Consider the following 21,257-nt stretch of genomic DNA (forward strand, 5'->3'; position numbering starts at 1 on the left):
ATGACTCTTTGGTCAAAATAGATTAAAAAAAAATCTTACATGTTTAAACTTGGTAAGTATCTATGATCATTTATACAAGCCTTCATTTACTTGTGTACCAATTGCTCGAATTTATTCATATTTAATACGTACTAGAAAATAATATATCCATTGTCAATACAATTTTTAAATTAAATAAAACAATATTAATTACATATGTGGAATATCAAAAAATAAAATTATGTATGTGGATTGAACATTAAAATCAATTCTCACATATGTTTAAAATATATTTATATTTATACATATGTTTATATTTAAAATTTAAAGAAATTAATGTTTGAATATAGATACTTATCTAAACCAAATATCATAATCGATTAATACTAGAATAATGTTAATCAAATGATAAACTTCTTTTAAGTTTCTTGAAACTTTTTGGCTATTGAGATTTGATTGAATAGTATTTCAAATTTCTAGAAGCTTGCATTATGTAGAGTTTCACTTAGAATAGGATCTGTTATTCATTTTAATATACTTATTGAGTGCAAATAGAAAAAGTACATCGAATGATGTATAATATATGTAAGTCACATTGTAATATGCGTAAGTCATTATGCATGTACAACATGTGATAGATACAAAGTGGTGAAAATTGAAAAATGACGTGAAAAGAATCATGGTATTCTATATTTTATTTGTTTTGACTAATTTTTAATTTGGCTATGTTACTAGGTTTCAAAAAATTTGGCTATGTTACTAATTATTTTAATTTAATTTCCTATTATTATTATCAAACAAACTTAATTAGTATAAACGTTCAAACAACCCATTTAACAAGGGAACATGTAAAAATATTTTGCAACCCCCCCCCCCCCCAAAAAAGACATCAATATAGTATAAGTCTGATATAAAAATTAAATATAGCAATTTACTATAAAAATTCAAATTTATAATATAGAGTTTCAATTTACTCAAACCAAGCTCCACTGAGATATTATTATTATTTTATTAATTAGTCAATAATAAAATGAAATTGTAAGCGCACAATTGCACCTGGCCCCAAGAACAGTTACGGGCTCAGGCCCAATGAGCCTTAAACAATATGAATTTGTAGAGTGTGAGCTTGAAACCCAGGTTAGAAGTGACTAAGGATTAAATGACAAGTCAGAGATTGCTAACACTTGAAAACAACAAGGAATATTGTAAATCAACCTGCTCGGACGCAAGCCGAGAGCTGTTCTTATATGATCTCTTTCTCTTTTTTCTTTTTCCTTTAGATTTCAAAAAAAGAGGGGGTCCCTCTTCCTGTTCTAGGTTGCTCCTTAAATACTCCTCTTTTTGATACTTTATACACGTGTTGCCCCAACTCCCCCTTCGCCTAGATATTTCTTTTCTCAGTACCTTTGAATAGTAACCAGAAGTTTCCCTTCCACTATTCAGGTGTCACTTCCTCATTAATGCGGCCAGGGTGGTAGGTGCAGGGTCTTTAATGTGGAGGTGGCAGCCTTTATCTTTGGTATTTCTTTAACATCGGTGCTTCCAGGACATTCAAGGGTTCACCCCTTTTAACCCTTGGTCTTGACCGTGTCATTCCCTAACCTTTACCATGAAGTCCCGGGTTCTCCGGTGTCCGTCCGAGGGGAAGTTCACCCTCGGCTGGATCCTTGGATCCTCGGTGTATGGGCCGACCCGTAGTACTAACAAATTCTAAACCCAAGAGCAGGTCGGCCTTCCTTAGCATGGCCCAAAGGCCCACGTTCCCATCAGGGTCTTTTTACTCCCCACAATAGCCCCTAAAAACTCTAATTTTCAACGTCCGAGGAGAAAAATAGGGTTTGATCTGATGAGAACCTACTCCACACACTTTGTGAATGATTGAACGTGTAGAAATCGTTTCGCGTCCCAGAAGATGCCACTTGGCGGTTTCATTTTCAAAAACACGTGCATTAATTACCGTAAGTTATACCTTGTCCCCCACGTTCAACGGTGAGATGAGCATCCAACGGTCCTTATCATTCCACGAAAATTTGGGCGGGACGAACATAATTTCAGGGCCGCTTTTCCGCACATCGTGACGCTTCGGGAACCTGCGCCTTCATTTAATTCCCCAGGGGCTAATCCCATCAAAACATCAGCAATCATACTTTACCTGTAGAAAACCGTGGAAATTTGCACACCTTCAACTTTGTAAGTTCTTGCTCTCTCTATTCTTAACCTTTTCCTGGACATAGTCCTCGCCGTCTTCGTAGATATTCTCCCCTTAGAGTTTAGCCTTTCGTTCTTTCTCGATGGGTAGGTTTAAGTGTCTAGTTGATACCGCCGCTGGAATGGAAGGCTTCGCAGCCAAATATAACATTCCCGCGATGTAGGTTTGAAATATTGCTCCGCAGAGCCGTGGCCGGTTCTAGAAAAGAGGGAGAGGTTATCATCCCAATGATAGCCTTCATGAGGGTGGGATGACCCTCCCAATGAAACCTCGTAACTAGAGTACCTTCGCAACCACCGTTGTGTCCCGATTAGTGCCTCCCAAACGTTTTTAGGGTTTTGGGGTAGTGTCGATGCTCCGAACGAGCAAATGGGCTCGAACCTCACTCGGCACGATGTCGTTTTTCCGTACGAGTCCCACAAACTTTCCAATGTAGGTTACTACATTAAATCACGCTCCAAAGTTGTCGTTAGGCTAATCTCCGTCTACCCAAATCCAACAAAGGCATGAAGGACGACTACCCGATCGTCTCCTCGGAAACCGGCACGACGGCCCCATCGCCCGCCGAGTGGGGAGATCCTGTGCGACACCTTAGGATTAATCTCCCCCTCTCACAACTTCCATTAATATTCACGAACATGCACACTAACATGTATTTATATTTGTTTAACTTTATCACTCGCCGTTGGAATCGACCATGTTGTTCACTTTCACGTCTTCGTTGCGTATAAGCAACACGTGCGTCCACGCTCGAGCCATTGCAGCGTTGCCGACCTAAACCGAGTGCTTCGCTCCGAGGTGTTCGTCGGCCGAGGACTTACAACTTAGAGCCGCTCATCTGATTTTGGGGTACACTCCCATATCCTCGACTTCCAGAGATAGAAAACGCCATCGTCGCGGTGACCGAAGGCGAAGGAGAATAAACGTAGCCCGGCCCAACTTTTTGGATGACCGCGATCTCCCGATGCCCCTCACACCGTTTTGTACAACCAGCCCCATAGCAAAGAATTCCCCTTGTCGTGCACTCACAGGCAACTGTCGTTCCAGAAGAGCAGGTGTCTTCTTCACATACAATAGACGAAGAAATAGATCAATTCCAATTTGAAGACACCGAAAGACCTCGAGGGAACCAGTTCGTTGTACTCTCTGACGAGGAAGAAGAAGCCACTGAAGCTTCTGGAATTGCAGGGTTAGTTGTCGCCCATCCAGAAGACGACTCCGAGGAAGATATGGATAGGATGAAGGGTCTCCTAACCAATAGAGCTGCGAAGGTTGCTGGGAAAAAGACGGGGGGGTCCCAAGCTCTTCAAACTTTGCCACCTCCCCCTCCTCCAGCTGAGCCAAAACTTCCAGCCGAGGATCCCAAAAAGAAGAGAAAGGGGGAGGCCGAGGGGACGATCAACAAAGACCCCAAAAAACCGCGACAACAACTCCCACCGGCTCACAGCCAGGAGCCGGACAAAGGCAAGGGTAGGCCCGCCGCCTGAAAGCGGGGAGATTAGGGACGAGGCCGAAGTGCGCCGAGCACCAACCACCTGGTCCCCCGACTTAAGACTGGACGGCGCACCCATCTCCTGCCAATCCAGTATAAGGGCGGTTCAACAAGGCCATGCCCACCACTTGGCCGAAGTGTTGGAACGCCCTCTTCTGCTGCCCAAGGACATGGGGACCTTGGAGAAAATGAGCCAGCCACAACTATTCCTCTCTTTAAAAAGAGACTTAGCGCTGGTAAGTTTACCCTCTTTTTAGGAAGATTCCACTTTTAACAATATACATTAGTTTTTTACTATTCCTAATTCCATCACACTTTGTTGCAGGCCATTCAGGAGGTCTTTGTAGCCGAGAAGTTCATAGAAGACACTCGGAAGAAGGCCAGAACTGAGCAGGAGATTAGGATGGAGACTGAGAAGTCCTTGGGCACAGCCCTTACTTAGAACGAGAAGCTTACCACGGAGGTGGCTGATCTAAAGAGAGAGAAGAATGGGGCCGAGGCGAATCTGAAAACCATGAAGACCCAGATAGAAGGGCAGCGCAAGCTCCTTCGCGAAAGAGATGAAGAGCTCTCCCAAGCCCAAAGGGAGCGCTCGGATCTGGAAAAGGAACTTGCGCTGATGAAGGAAAAAGCCAACTCATTCCAACCCTCTTTAGAGGCTGCCAAGCAGACGAGCTACGAGGAAGGGGTAGCAACAACCGAGGAGCACCGCCGCAGGCCTTCGCGGCTTTCAGCCGGGAGTACCGTCGAGGTCTAGGGGGAAGCCCTAAACGTAGCCAGAGTTCCTCTGTCCTCGGACCTGAGGAAATCCGAGAACGTTTGGCTTCCCCTGGAGATACAGGAGATTGAAGAGGCTCCTACTGCTACTCCTACCCCTGAGTCAACTCTCCCTGCTCTGCCTCCGGTGGTCCGACAAAGAAATTCCCCGATCCTACGTAACCTTCTGTGTTCCAACAAAGAGAAGGAAGGAGGAGGGGATGCGCAGAGAAGGACTCGAGCCGCATAGTGGAACCCAACGTCCTTCCAACGAAGACAATGGATAAAGGAAAGCAAGTCTTGACTCCCTTCGAGCTAGAGCCGAGAAAGACCGAGGCCACCGCACCTCTCGCAAGACCCCCCTCCAAAGGCTTAGGACCTAGCTTAGGACTTCTCTTTTTCCATGTTTGAATTAAATATGTAATATATATTTGAATGATTAATGAAAAACAATTTCATTTGATTCTCACCTATGTTACATCCATTTTACTTTACTCTTTTTGTATTTGTTATAAAGATTGCCATTAGTACATAGTCAAAAGGGATAGAACAAACAAATCTAACTCCAAATATCACACAATCATAACTTCCACGTAGTTATTCGCATGTTTTAGCATTAAAAATTTAACAGCAGATGACATGGTTGAGATATTTTAAACAATGCCTTGATAAAAAGAAACCTCATATAACGGTTAAATCATTATAATGTGTGGTATTGTGTTTAGTAGGATGTAAGATCCGAGGACCATTCCTTACCTAAATTTGCTTAACGCTTAAAGATATAAAACTTAAGATCTGAGTTAATGACCAGTAAGGCACTAATTTCCAGACGCAATAAGAAATTAACTCTAATCAAGCTTGGGGTCCGAGGACCGGACCTAATCAATTTCCCATTTGATTCTTAAAGATTGTAACTTCAAACGTTAATTTTCCCAAAGTAGGAGGTCCGAGGACCCGACATAACTAAGGTTCTGTTTAACAAATGATAAGACATCAATTTCCACAAGGTTTGTGGTCCGAGGACTACACTTGACCAAGTTTTTGTTTGATTATTAAAGATTGTAACTTCAAACGTTAATTTTCCCAAAGTAGGAGGTCCGAGGACCCGACATAACTAAGGTTCTATTTAACAAATGATAAGACATCAATTTCCACAAGGTTTGTGGTCGGAGGACTACACTTAACCAAGTTTCTGTTTGATTCTTAAAGATTGTAACTTCAAATGTTAATTTTCCCAAAGTAGGAGGTCAGAGGACCCGACATAACTAAGGTTCTGTTTAACAAATGATAAGACATCAATTTCCACAAGGTTTGTGGTCGGAGGACTACACTTAACCAAGTTTCTGTTTGATTCTTAAAGATTGTAACTTCAAATGTTAATTTTCCCAAAGTAGGAGGTCAGAGGACCCGACATAACTAAGGTTCGTTAACAAATGATAAGACATCAATTTCCACAAGGTTTGTGGTCTGGAGGACTACACTTAACCAAGTTTCGTTTGATTCTTAAAGATTATAACTTCAAATGTTAATTTTCCCAAAGTAGGAGGTCGAGGACCCGACATAACTAAGGTTCTCGTTTAACAAATGATAAGACATCAATTTCCACAAGGTTTGTGGGTCGGAGGACTACACTTAACCAAGTTTCTGTTTGATTCTTAAAGATTGTAACTTCAAATGTTAATTTTCCCAAAGTAGGAGGTCAGAGGACCCGACATAACTAAGGTTCTGTTTAACAAATGATAAGACATCAATTTCCACAAGGTTTGTGGTCCGAGGACTACACTTAACCAAGTTTCTATTTGATTCTTTAGAACAGTAATTTCAAATGTTAATTTTCCCAAAGTAGGAGGTCTGAGGACCCGGCATAACTAAGGTTCTGTTTAACAAATGAGAAGATATCAATTTCCACAAGGTTTGTGGTCCGAGGACTACACTTAACCAAGTTTCTGTTTGATTCTTTAGAACAGTAGTAACTGCATGCATCAGAGGTACTTATAACTTCGAAATGTTAACTGACAAAAGAGAATTTTATTAATAATAATACCTTCTAAGATTATTTACATTCCATGGGCGTGGTACAATTCTTTCGTCTAGGTCAGCTAGCCGATATGACCCTATGCTACTACTGAAACAATGCGATATGGCCTTCCTACTGGGTCCTAGCTTACCCCAAGCTGGGTTTTTAGAGGTGCCAACAACTTTTCTTAGCACAAGATCACCAGGTGCAAGTGGCCTCAGCTTCACGTGGGCATCATATCCTCGTTTTAGCTTCTGTTGATAGTAAGCCATTTGAACCATAGCTGCCTCGCGTCGTTCCTCAAGTAAATCAAGACCTTTCTCCAAGAGTCCATCGTTGTTCTCCGGGCTAAAAGAACTTGTCTTTAGGGTAGGAAAACCAGATTCCAGAGGTATCACCGCCTCGGCTCCATAAGTCATAAAGAATGGCGTTTCTCCAGTGGACCTGCGCGGTGTGGTCCGATACGTCCACAGAACGTGAGGGAGCTCTTCTACCCATTTGCCTTTCGCATCGTCCAACCTTTTCTTCAGCCCACTGACAATGACCTTGTTAACGGCCTCGGCCTATCCATTTCCTTGAGGATAAACTGGGGTGGAATATCTATTTATGATACTCATGTCACCACAATACTTCCTAAAAGCCTTACTATCGAACTGAACACCATTGTCTGAGATGAGTGTGTGTGGTATTCCGAATCTAGTGACGATGTTTTTCCAGACAAACTTCTTGGAGTCAACATCTCTAATATTTGCTAAGGGCTCGGCCTCAACCCATTTAGTGAAATAGTCTGTTCCCACGAGAAGCCATCTTTTGTTACCTCTGCGCCTCGAAATGGCCCAACTATGTCTAGTCCCCACTGCGCCAAGGGCCAAGGACCGGAAAGGGGTTAAGAACTCCTCCAAAGCGATGAATATTAGGGCGAACCTCCCGACACCGATCGCATTTCCCGGCATAGTCTCGAGCCTCCCTTTGCATATTGGGGCCACCAATAACCCTAAGTCGAGCTCGTGGGCTAAGGATCTTCCCCCGTTGTGGCTGCCACAAATCTCTTCATGCGCTCTTTTCCGAAGCCCTTCCGTTGAGTCGTGGTGTACACACAACAAGTCCCCAAAAGGATCGTTTGTAGCTTCGGGTCCCTGACAACCGGGAAACGCGCGCCTTTCGCGCGTATCTTATCCGTTTCAGATTTGTCCTCAGGAAGGACATCATTCCTAAGAAAAGATATGACCGGGTCAATCCAACTAGGTCCAGGCCTTATTAGATGGATGCGAGGCGCGTTGGCAATGACAACAGAGAGTTCTAGTAAATCCTCAACGAGGATGACCCTAGGTAAACCTTGAGCCGAGGTAGTTGCCAGCGTAGCTAAGGAGTCTGAATGGGTGTTTTCGCTCCGAGAGATATGAGTTAAGGCGAAGGAGTCAAATTCAGGTTGCTGGCACTTGATCTAGGCCAAATATTCCTGCATTCTGGGGTCTCTAGCCTCCATGGTCCCCATGACCTGGCCGACCACCAGTTGAGAGTCCGAGAAGACATGGACTTCCTTTCCACCCATCTTACGTACCATCTACATGCCTACCAAGACTGCTTCATACTCGGCCTCATTGTTAGTAGCCGAGAAGGCCAATCTTAAAGATTTTTCAAAGACAATTCCTTCAGGGGACATTAGAACAAGTCCAATACCAAACCCTCTCTGATTAGCAGCCACATCCACATACACTTCCCAAATCGGAGACACCGCAGCTGTGATCACACCAATTGATTTTTCACCCATGTGGGCCTCTTTCAGAGTTTCTTCCAGCAATGGCTCGGCAAATTTCGCCACCAAGTCAGCGAGGACCTGGCCCTTCACCGAGGTGCGAGGCTTGTATTTAACATCAAAAGCCCCCAGGATGGTCCCCCACTTTGCTATCCCTCCTGAGTAGTCGGCGCTACGCAAAGACCGCCTCGAGGCAATTGTCGAACAATCACTGTGCGAGACCGAAAATAATGGGGAAGCTTTCGTGTGGCATGAACCACGGCCGAGCGCTTTCATGGCGGTTGATAACGCACCTCGGCATCACCTAAAGACTTACCGATGTAATATACCGGTTCCTTGCACCCCGTTATCATCTCTTATCAGACCAGCCGACCGCGTGGACGGCTACACGCCGATAAGCAAACAAAATCTCATGTGGTTCGGGACGAGACGCGAATGGGTGGCCGAGAAAGATATTGCTTCGAGCCGTTGAAAAGCTAACTCGCAAATTCCCTCGGTCCATTGAAACCCTTTCCACTTATTCAACAGTTGGAAGAAAGGACGACACCGGTCAGCTGACCGAGATATGAATCTATTCAAGGCAGCAATCATTCCCGTTAGCTTTTGGATTTCTTTTGGGTTCCGAGGAGACTGCAAGTCCTGAATAGCCTTGACCTACACCGAATTTACCTCTATGCCTCTATGAGTAATCATATATCCCAAGAACTTTCCAGACCCCACGCCGAAAGAGCACTTTGAGGCGTTGAGGCGCAACTTGTACTTTCTCAGTATCTGAAAAGTGTCGGCCAAATCTTTCACGTGTGAGGGTATTGTTTTGCTTTTCACCACCATATCATCGACATATACTTCAATGGTTTTCCCCATTTGCTGTTCGAACATTCTAGTCATCATCCTTTGATAGGTAGCCCCAGCATTCTTCAAGCCGAATGGCATGACCTTATAATGATAATTCCCCGTCGGTGTAATGAAGGCAAACTCTTCTCCGATCCTCTAATGCCAAGTGGAATCTGGTGGTAACTCGGAAGGCGTCCAAAAACTCATCCGAGGATGTCCGATGCTGGCATCCACTAGCCTCTGATCAATACGTGGCATTGGGAACGAATCTTTAGGACAGCCTTGTTCCGCATCAATGAAGTCCACACATACCCTCCACGTTCCATTCTTCTTTTCGACAACAACCGTATGAGCCAACCACTCGGTAGAAAACCTCTTTGATAGCACCAGCCCTTTTAAGTTTAAGAACCTCTTCCTTCACAAATTTCTCGAATGTTCCCCGGAAGATCGCCGAGGTGGTCGCCTTCTCGAACGATAGCCGGGTTGACATTTAAGTGATGACAAATGAAGCTCTGATCAACGCCCGGAGCTTCATAAGGATCCCACGCAAAAACATCAACATTGTCCTTCAAGAATTCTAACAATTCCATCTTCTCTTGGTGTGGCAAAAGTACACCGACTTGGAAGAATCTCTCCGGGTCATCGGCCATCGGAAACTTCTCTAATCTGCTCACAATATGTCTCCTCTCCTGTCGACATCCCGCATGAACCGGAGCAAGCACTGTTATAAACCTTTTGGTGATCGCAGCCGAAGATTCGCTTCCGTCCGATGCAGACGAAACTCGATATGCATTGCCCGGCCACCGATTGGTCGCCGAGGACCTCTTCAACACATTCCCCCGAGGGAAATTCGACTTTAACATGCAAGGTAGGAGACACGAAGAGCGTGCAGCCATGGCCTCGGCAAGTATGGCTGTATATGGAGAGTACGCGTCAACCACAATAAAGTCCACCTCAACCGTTTCCGAGCCGGATTGAACGGCAAACGAATCCGTGCCTTCGGCACAACGGCTCTCCTTCAAAACTTATGAGCGGCGAATCATAAGGAGTAAGATCTTCCAACTTCAACCTTAACCCCTTGAATAGATCGGGTACATGATATCCGCACCGCTGCCCCGGTCTATCATCACCCTTCTCACATCATAGTTCCCTATCCCGAGGATGACCACAAGAGCATCGTCACGGGGGCCGGATAGTCCCTACCTTATCCTCTTCGAGAAACCTAGGACGGGCAAAGTGCCCTTCAACCTCTTCGGCTCGTTACCCGCATCCTCAAACCGAGGATGGGAAACCGTCATCACCCCAGTGGGACTCCGAGCCGGTCCTACTGTGTGTGCACGCGAAGATAACATTGATTGTTCCTAATGCTGGCCGAGATGAATTGTTCATTTGGTTGTTCGAGCCAACTTGACTGACCCACCCAGCGGACTGACACAAGTGCTGCTTCAACTTTCCCTCACTGACGAGCTGCTCCAGATGGTTCCACAAGGTCCGACAGCTTCGGTGAGCGTGGCCCACATCCCGATGGTACCGACAAAAGAGGTTTTGATTTATTTTCGGCAGGTCCCCCGCCATCTTGCCGGGCCATCCGAAGGCGGGCTCTTTACGAACTTTCTCTAGTAACCGATGCACCGGTTCTCGGAACACGCATTTACAAGGTGCCGCCGAGCCGATTGCCCGAAATAATCCCTCCTCGGCTTGTTGTTGTGATATCCGTCCGACCCGAAATCCCTTCTCTCCCGCGGATAACCTTCTCCTTTCCCTTCCCCGCCGCCGGGTCTTCCTCTACCCTTTTATACTTATCAATACGATCCATAAGGCGGCGTACGCCGGGGACGGGCTTTTTCGTCAAAGACTTTCTTAGGTCGTGGTCGCAGGAAGACCTACCTTAAAGGTATTAAGCGCCACCTCATCAAAATCACCATCTATTTCATTAAACATTTCCTAGTATCGGTCGGAGTATGCTTTCAGCGTCTCCCCTTCCTTCATGGCCATGGATAGCAGCGAGTCCAATGGCCGAGGGACTCTGCTACACGTGATAAACCGCGAAGCGAATGCCCTAGTTAACTCCCCAAACGAGCCTACGTACCCCGATTAGAGACCGTTAAACCACCTCATAGCCACAGGTCCCAAGCTGGAGGGGAAAACTTTACACATCAGAGTCTCGTTGTGAGAGTGCACTGCCATCCTCTGGTTGAAGTGACTCACGTGCTCCACCGAATCAGTCCGGCCATTGTAGATGGTAAAGGTGGGCTGGGTGAACCTCTTGGGAAGCCTTCCTTTATCAATCCTCCGTGTGAATGGAGACTTGGAGAGTTGGTGCAACGCCCTACTCATAGCGTCGTTGCCTAAGCCCCTTGAATGAAGCTTCTTACGTCCGCGAGTTCGGTCGTCCTCCTCACCGGAGGACGTTGCACCGGCAGGGAGCGCGACCCCGAGCCGTAGCCATCTCCCTATCCTCCTCGCAGGAAGGATTAGACGAGGACGGTGAAAACCCGCGTTTAGAACCGCGTAACTTCCTCTTCAAACGATTAATTTCCTCGCATGGATTTAGAACCCTCCTCGCGAGTGGTGCTACCCCCACTACGAGTATGGCCGGCACCCGGGTACTGTGTGGACGCTTCCCTCACGATCCCTTCGATGTTCAAGACGCTCGAAATGGTCCTCCGTGTGATCCTCGTGACTCGCATGGTGAGAGCCTAAGCTCGCCATAATATCCCTACCTCTTCTAGACTAGATTTCCCACGTACGGCGCTAATTGTAAGCGCACAATTGCACTGCCCCAAGAACAAGCTCTGTGCCCACGAGCCTTAAACAATATGAATTTTAGAGTGCGGGCTTGAAACCTGTGTTAGAAGTGACTAAGGATTAAATGACAAGTCGAGATTGCTAACACTTGAAAACAACAAGGAATATTGTAAATCAACTCCGTTTCGACGCAAGCCGAGAGCCGTTCTTATATGATCTCTTTCTCTTTTTTCTTTTTCCTTTAGATTTCAAAAAGAGGGGGTCCTCTTCCTGCTCAGGTCGCTCCTTAAATACTCCTCTTTTGATACTTTATACACGTGTTGCCCCAACTCCCCTTCGCCTAGATATTTCTTTCTCGCACCTTTGAATAGTAACTTAAGTTTCCCTTCCACTGTTCAGGTGTCACTTCCTCATTAATGCGGCCAGGGTGGTAGGTGCAAGGTCTTTAATGTGGAGGTGGCAGCCTTTATCTTTGGTATTTCTTTAACATCGGTGCTTCTAGGACATTCAAGGGTTCACCCCTTTTAACCCTTGGTCTTGACCGTGTCATTCTCTAACCTTTACCATGAAGTCCCGGGTTCTCCGGTGTCCGTCCGAGGGGAAGTTCACCCTCGGCTGGATCCTCGGATTCTCGGTGTATGGGCCGACCCGTAGTAGTAACAAATTCTAAACCCAAGAGCAGGTCGGCCTTCCTTAGCATGGCCCAAAGGCCCACGTTCCCATCAGGGTCTTTTTACTCCCCACAGAAATCATCTGTAATTTATTAAGTAAAAATATTTTTTTTCTTTTAAATCTTTTTATCTAAGATATCTACTTTAGAGTGTATAAGGATAAAATTCATTTCAATACTCTAATTTCGATTTTGTTCATTTTAGTCCTCTAAGTTTCAATTTATCAATTAAGTCCTCTTTGTTAGCTTCAGTTAAATTATAAAAACAAAATCTAAATATTATTTTTCAATCATTAATTGGACTTTTCAAATAAAAATTTTGATTTTTTTTTCAAATTTGGAAAATTAATTGCAATATTTGACAAAAGTTGATGGAGATAAATTAATTGAATAAATTTGAAATTTAGAAGACTAAAATTAACCATGGTAAAATATAGAAGCAAATTTTATATTTTATCATTTTTAAAATTTTTAAATTTTTTTTATAAATAATTGTTAGAAATCACAGAAAAAGTAAATTGGGTTTAAAATATAATTTTATTTTATCAATTTTATAGGCTTTTTTTTAACTGAACCTATAAAATAAAAAATAATTTTAACTAATTATGCAATAAATATGTTTAAGTTTTTGCCATGTCGGTGTGGCTCATGTGTAAAAAGTACTTATGTATGATGGCCGGACCCATTATGGACCCTTGAATTGATAGTGCAGGCTATCTTAAGCAATATTGTGTTGTGGCCCAAACCCATAAAGGAAATCTTTTATTTTTATTTTTTATACAAACTTGTGACCCAATTTCGTTCTGGGCCTAAGTATGAACCCAGATTTTTGGATTACTCTTTGGGTTAGTGAGAGAAATGTAATCGCTACCTTTTATCTCCAAAAAACACAAAAAAGAAAGAAAGAAGATCATCCAAAAATGAGTAAATCTATTAACACAACAATTTTCATAATTTGTTTACATGACAAGTTATAAGTGGTGAACAAAAAAATGGTGAGTCTATATGAGCAACAACTTTACCACTCATAAGTCACTATGTGAACAAATTCTGGTAAAATTGTAAAAATTATTATGGTATCAGACTTAATCTAAAAATGAAAAAGATATTCCATTTTTTGATACTTTTTTTAATGGAATTAAATAAGAAGAAGAGGTCAAAAAAAGTATAGATTAGGAGGATCTCATATATCAATATTATAATTATGAACCAATGGCTTTATCATGGACTTCTTCCACTAATAGCAAAGGATCAAGTCTGCCGACGAATATTTACCCAAAAAAAAAAAAGTCTGCCGCCAAATGAGTAAAAGAACTGTTGGATTGCATCTGCCCTAAAAATGGTTATATGCTCATTCTTGAAGCTGATTAGTTCATTGCAATTAGTACTATTGAAAGTGTCTTTTAAAGAAATTGCTTCATTGATATAATTAAGTGGGGATGCAAAAGTTTTTTACAACGTTTCTTAGATAAATATTACTTTTAGAAGATAGAGTTATTATTGATACCAATTTTATTATATATTAATGAAAAAAACACTTACACAATTGTGTACAATTTTGTGATGCTAAATTTATTGTTGAATAAGAATTTGAGCATTACAATGCAACAAACAATCCCATAATCTTGAGAAAGTATACCGTGTTTTGGTAATACCAACTCAACATCTATTTTGGTGTTTCCTACCCAATAAACAAGTGATAATTGTTTCAAAAAACCACATCAGACTACTCCACTGATCCAAACAAAAAGACCATCTTGACCTTGAATTTTTTTTCAAAACCCCGCCCTATGACTCCTCTCTTTCTCCTTCTTCCGCTTTTTGGAATCTAATTCCCAAATCAAATTTACTCTTCTTTAGTTCTTCTCTATCTCTCTTAGCTCTCTCTCTCAACCAAACTCCATTCTACAGCCATTACCTCCAGTTCCAACCACCGCAAAGCACCGTCCCTACCTGCAGTTCCGACCCCCTCTAGGTATTCTCTCTTTGTGGTAATTTTCTCATTTTTTTTTCTTTTTCTTTTTAAAAATATCCATATACACTGATAGCCCTCATCTCTACCTCCAAAATGTATTCAAACGTATAGATGAAGAAAATAGCAATTTGTGGGTAGGTTTAGATCAGGCCAAAAATTTGAAGTTACTATGTTTATCTATTATTTTTACCCATTATATTTATATGAATGTGTAGTCTAGATTTGTAACGTAAAGATCCTTTTATGGTATTGGAGAATTAGAAGACTAAAAGTTACAAAGAAATAATTTAATCTGGAATTCTAAGCACATATTACATTTGTTTATACTATAAATTTTCTGTTAATTTTGTTTCCATTATCAATTATGTTAATAAAATATTTTTATTTATTTTTGTTTATTTATTTGGTTTTGAAAATTTAAGGAGTATACTATCAACCTAACGTGGTGTTAGGCTCAATAGAGTTGCGGTACAAAAGAAAAGGTGGTTGCAAGGAAGTTTCGTATGCAGAGAGCTTATTGTAGGAGAAGGTGGGCAGTCCATGGATAATTTGGATAAGAGGAATTAGACATATTCTTTGACAAGTACAATACTTTGTCTTAGTTTGCTGTTGGTAAAACCGTAAAGGTGTGATATAACACATAATGTGTTTATTAGCACGTTTGATGTTCTTAATTGTGTCTTCAATGTCATTGTTGCTGGTGGTACTTTAATTTCTTATTCTTATGTGAGTGCCTTCTGTTTTTTTTTTTTTGCACAAATAAATCTCCAAGGCTGGAGCTTAAATGCTATAAAACAATGAAAGAGAATATCAAGTAGCTTATGCTGGGTTATTGATGGAAGAAGTGATTTGCAAATTGTCTCACTATCTATATTTATGAATGTTGAGAAAAGAAGACATTTGAGGTCTTCTACTTAGGCAATTGTATGATCGCAAGTTGTTTTGAGAGCCATAATTTAAGAAAATAGTCTTACAAGTAGATTGTTTCATTTCATGTTTGCCATACAACTTTCATATATGAATAGTGGACAATTATATTGTTTTCAAGTTTTTTTTTTCACTGAGATATTGTTTTCAAGTTTGTAATTGCAAATATTATCTTCAAGCCAATTAGGATACAATAAAGCATGCTTGAGTTTTCATCATTATATATAGAGGTGGACCTCGCCCAAAGGTGAAAAAAAATTCTGAAGTAAAGACTGATCTAGTTTTAAGCAGAATTTTATGATTGCATAACAATTTACTCGTAAAGCTCAAATTCAAATTTGATGTATTAAATTGTTTTGTAAATTGATTATAATTGTTGGATTTGAGAAGAATTGAAGATTGAATGGCTAAACATTTTGGCAACACAAATTAGAGAGCACATCAATGTATTTAGTTCATCTTAATACAATTAAATTTTGCTCATATTGAACAAAAGTCCTTTGTAAGGTTAATTTTAAGCAAAAGAAAATGAGAACTCCGAAGTCATCTCCAAGACTATTTGCAAATTGTCTAGATGGGAGGAACTGTAATCACCCTCCAAAATTATCAGCCTCTCCCTTAATGAATTTTACGGCCTTCATCCACAATTGTCTTATTCAAAGATGCGCGAATAGAAATGAATTTTACCATTACATTTAAAAATATTCATCATTTTCATATAGAATCTAATATTTTTGTTTAGCCACATCAATTACAAAATGTATCCAAAAGAGTTATTACAAAAAGTATCAATTGTCCAAATTGTTAGATATCCCATCTAAAAAACTGTCCAAGTCAAATATGTTGCCCAAAAATATTGTCCACTAGTTGTGCATATATCTGTACAGTTTGCTATTCCAAAAAACTATCCAAAAACGTTCTCCATCATTCTTCAGAATCTTGTGGTAGGGCCTTGGAAAAGAAATTTATATGTTAAAGGGCTTTAATTTCCTTCCTAATGTAAAAAATTTATAAAGTAACATATTGTACCTAGCTCATGTGTGACATTAAGGTACTTTCTTGAAGCATTCATGTATAACTAAACATGGGATAAGCAGTAGACAACTACGGGGAAAATAATGATGATTGAATATCTCCTAAGAAAAAGAGAAAATAGTAACAAATGTTTTAACTTAACAAGCAAAGCTAAGAAAAAGAGAGAGATTAAAATAGTAATTTTGAACATACCATGTATCATAGAACTAGCTTTTGGAGCTAGTGAACTAGTTGCATATTTTACACTTCTCATCTTTTCCACTTCTTCTCAATAGTCTCATCGTTAACAAGGCACAACCAATTAAAACATTGTTCCAATGACAGTTGATTCCTAGAAATAGTGCACATATTAAGTTATACATATTAGTTCAATAAGTGGTATAAAAAATAGCATTCTCAAAACAGTCATAATCAAATTTTGATCCACCATCGCCCCTTTTCGAATGCCAAACCCCTTGTTTAAAGCATACTTATTATAAATGTTATATGCTTCTCCTTAGGAACTCACTAGCATTCAAAGTTTAATTTCATAGTATTTACCCAATATTATATTTCACGATTTTCACTTTTTTTCATTGTCACCAATTGTATCAGGAGCATTTTTTGAAAAATCCATTACTAGTCTAGCCTAATCATGAAAAAGAATATTGAATGAACAACTTGAATAGACAAAACACATAGTTTTCCATAATTACACAACCAGAGACTTAAAACTAAAAAAAAAAGACAAAGGAAGAGATAGATTGAATACCTTAGCAGAGACTTTTAGAAAGAGACTAACTATTGGAATCAATTCCTTTAGCAAACTGAAAAGAACAAAAGCATCACATCCCTGCACCAATGCCAAATTCAAAGAGAGACAGATTAGTTTCAATATCCTGGTGAGTTTCTTAAGCTCTTTGTTTCAAAAAAACTGGGATATATTAATAAATAAATAAAACTTCTTGTTTAGGCTATCACATATAGAACAAGTTTTAGGTTATAGTATTCCTATCTATCTCCTTTCCACACTAAAATGAGCCTTTGCATTATTTTGTGTGGTGATAAGTGAAAAAACCCATCTATAGTTGCAAAGAAATAAAAAGAAACTGAAAAATCGATCTCCTTTCCACACTCAAATGTGCCTTCCATCTTCTAAACTTTTATTAGAAAAGAAAAAATAAAGAGAAAAAGAAAAGAAAAAGTGTCTCCCATCCGTAGTACCAAAGAAATAAAAAGAAAATAAAAATTTTGTCTCCTTTCCACACTCAGATTTGCCTCCCAGCAGTGGTTTGCAAGTAAATAAAAAGAAAATTAAAAAGAAGATGTGAAAGGTATTGAAAAGAAGCATATAAAAAGGAAAAATCACCCTTTTGGGTTGTTGGGTGTCAGAATCGGTGACTGAGAAAGTGGTGCGGGTTTTTACGATGACGCTAGAAATAGAATAAAGATGATTTTTGAGGTTTTCAGAGGATACAAATTCCGATCTCACTGGACCAGCGATGCATGGTAATGGCTGTATTTGGCAGCGAGGTCCGAGGTTAGAGAAAGAGAAAGGAGAGGGAGCATTTGAGACAGAGAGAGAAACATATGGGTTTTGCAATTTCAGGTTTAGTAAAGTGTGGAAGAAAGTGGCACTGGTTTGAAATTTTTTAGGATAAAATTGCCTTTTGCTTTGGTCCAATGCAACAGGCTGATGTGGTTCTCTTGGAACAAGTGTCACTCATTTATTGGGTAGGAAATACCAAAATAGATGTTGAGTTGGTATTACCGAAACATGCTATACTTTCTCCATAATCTTATTTTATAGATAGAATGTATAAATGAAAGCACCTTGACGGTTTTCGGTGTATGATGATGATATTGAACAACTATGTCAGCCGCATTAATGACTGAATGACACTTAAGTAGTGTCAAGATAGCATGTAATTCACTCAGCACTTCCTCTAAAGGTAAGATGAGACAAGTATCTAAGGAAGACCAACCACCTCCATGTGGAGGGTCAGGATGAAAAAGAAACCATTGTAAAAGGAGGGGAAATTCTAGTGAACAGGGATCAGAACCTAGAGATTAGAGAGAGAAAACACTCACACTTATAACCCCTAAAGTGTAACAAGCTCCCTTGGCTAACTGAGGAAACATCTATACACTTGCTTTATTTTTGTTTTACTTGTTAAATTTTACTTCTTTCTATCTGGGCCCTTTCTTTGACTTCAGCCCATTGGATTGGGAGCCCAAGCGTTGGTTCGTTATGCCCATCTCTACAAATTAATTGTAGAGGGCTCGCCTCTAAAGCCCATTTTTTCCTTTTTTTTTTAATTAATAAATTGTATATATATATATATATATATATATATTATATATATATAATATATATATATAACTAGACAAAATATTATAATGGTATCCCAAATTCTTTCGGAAAAATAAAACTAAAAAAATAAATGACTTATTGTCACTGCATCTCATACAAAACACACAAATTGCCCCCATAATTTAAACTTATACTCCAAAGCATTTAAACTTTTACGGGCAAAATCAAATCATAAAAGCATTAACTTGCACTTGATATTTGTTAATCTTGATTCAATTTAACAAATATTTTTCTAAACATAAACATGTACTTAATCATAAACTTTAGGTCAAAATGCAAAACCCAACCTCTAAGTTTTTCATTTCAATCCACTAAGTTTGGGTTTTTTCATTTTAGTCCTATAAGTTTCATTCATTTCCAATTAAGTTCTCTGTTAATATGCTATTATTTTTTACTGTTAACTTACCAAAATTGTGTCATTTTGGACCTTAGTTAATATGTATTTTTCACTTTTTTATTTATTTCCTAATTTTAAAAAAACATTAATGATAAAAATAGAAAGCAAATGAGAGGAACAATGTCGTTTGTTAATATGTCTTACTCCTATCATTTCTAACAATAATTGAAACTGATTAACGGAGTTATCCTCTTCCTATTTATCTCTCCTCTCTCTTCTAAAAAAAAAAAAATCTCTTCTCTTTTTTCATACTCATTAAATAGAATCAAACCTAATTCAAACACAAAATTACCCCCCCTACCCCCAAAGCTATAGGTGTAATCATTGCAGCATATTGCCTAATGATATCCTTACCTAGACACTCGTTACTTTTCCCGACCTATGACAACAATCTGAAGAAAACCTTAGGCTTCAACTAGATAAAATTGATGAAATTGAGTTGTTACAAAGATATTGGAAACAATGCATTTGAAAATCATAGCAACAAGTTTTGTTGTAGATCTACTTCCCACGAAACTTATTATTGTATTGGCTTTGATGAGTAAATTTATGGGATTAGCCATTATTTGGAGGGAAACGAAAAAAAAAAAAAAAGCTTAACTCAATTATTTATTTCTGATTCATTCGCTCAGAGCGGAGTAGAGCCATTAAGGATACTTGTCATCAAGGCCTTTTTCTTTTAATTATCCCCTCTCTCTCTCTCTCTCTCTCTCTCTCTCTCTCTCTCTCTCTCTCTCTCTTATTGTTCATTTTCCCATAGCAATCTTCAAAAGGCTGAAGGAAATATAATTAAAATATTCATGATTATTCTAGGATACGCAAACCAACGTATCATTCTTTAGGTGTCTTTAAAATATTATAGAACTTGAATAATTCAATTAAGGCATTTGTACAAAGAGATTGTCATTCTTTAATCTTGAAGTGATAATATTCTTTTGATAAATCATCTCACCTTTTTAAAACATATATATTTTTATTGTTATTTGTACACTAAATACTCAAAGCTATTAATTCATTAGAGATAAAAATATTACTTTTTAGAGATTTTTTTAATATAAGAAATTATCATATTTTATTTAGAAGGGTATGCTCTTCATTAATGTTTCTAACCAAACATCTTGATTTAAATATTTGTAAATTTCACAATGTACATAAAATTTAATCAACATACTTTCATATATGATTCTTCGGTTAAAATAGAATTAAAAAAAAAAAAAAAAAAACTTCTTACATGTTTAAACTTGGTAAGTATCTATGATCATTTATACAAGCCTTCATTTACTTGTGTACCAATTTCTCAAATTTATTCATATCTAATACTTACTAGAAAATAATATATCCTTTTTCAATACAAATATTCATTATATATGTGGAATGTCAAAAAATAAAATTATGTATGTGGATTGAACATTAAAATCAATTCTCTCACATATGTTTAAAATACATATTTATATTTATACATATGTTTATGTTTAAGATATTAAGAAATTAATGTTTAAAGATAGATGTTTATCTAAACCAAATACCATAGTTGATTATTACTAGAATAATGTTAATCAAATGATATACTCCTTTTAAGTTTCTTGAAACTTTTTGGCTATTGAGATTTAATTGAATAGTATTTCAAATTTCTAGAAGTTTGCACTATGTAGAGTTTCACTTAGAATAGGATCTATTAATCATTTTAATGTACTTGCAAATAGAAAAAGTACATCAAATGATGTATAATTTGTGTAAGTCATATTGTAATATGCGTAAGTCATTATGCATGTGCAACATGTGATATGATACAAAGCGGTGAAAATGGAAAATTGACATGAAAAGAATCATGGTATTCTATACTTTATTTGTTTTGGCTAATTTTTAATTTGGCTATGTTACTAATGATTTTAATTTAATTTCATATTATTATTAATAAACAAAACAAATAAGTATAAACGTTCAAACAACCTATTTCACAAGGGAACATGTAAAAATATTTTGCGAGCCTTAAAACAGACACAAATAAAGTATAAGCCTTATATAAAAATCAAATATAGCAATATACTATAATAATTGAAATTTATATTATAGAGTTTCAATTTACTCAAATCAAGCTCCCATGAGATA

This window comes from Castanea sativa, chromosome 5, assembly GCF_040712315.1.
Source record: "Castanea sativa cultivar Marrone di Chiusa Pesio chromosome 5, ASM4071231v1".
Classification (NCBI taxonomy): Eukaryota; Viridiplantae; Streptophyta; class Magnoliopsida; order Fagales; family Fagaceae; genus Castanea; species Castanea sativa.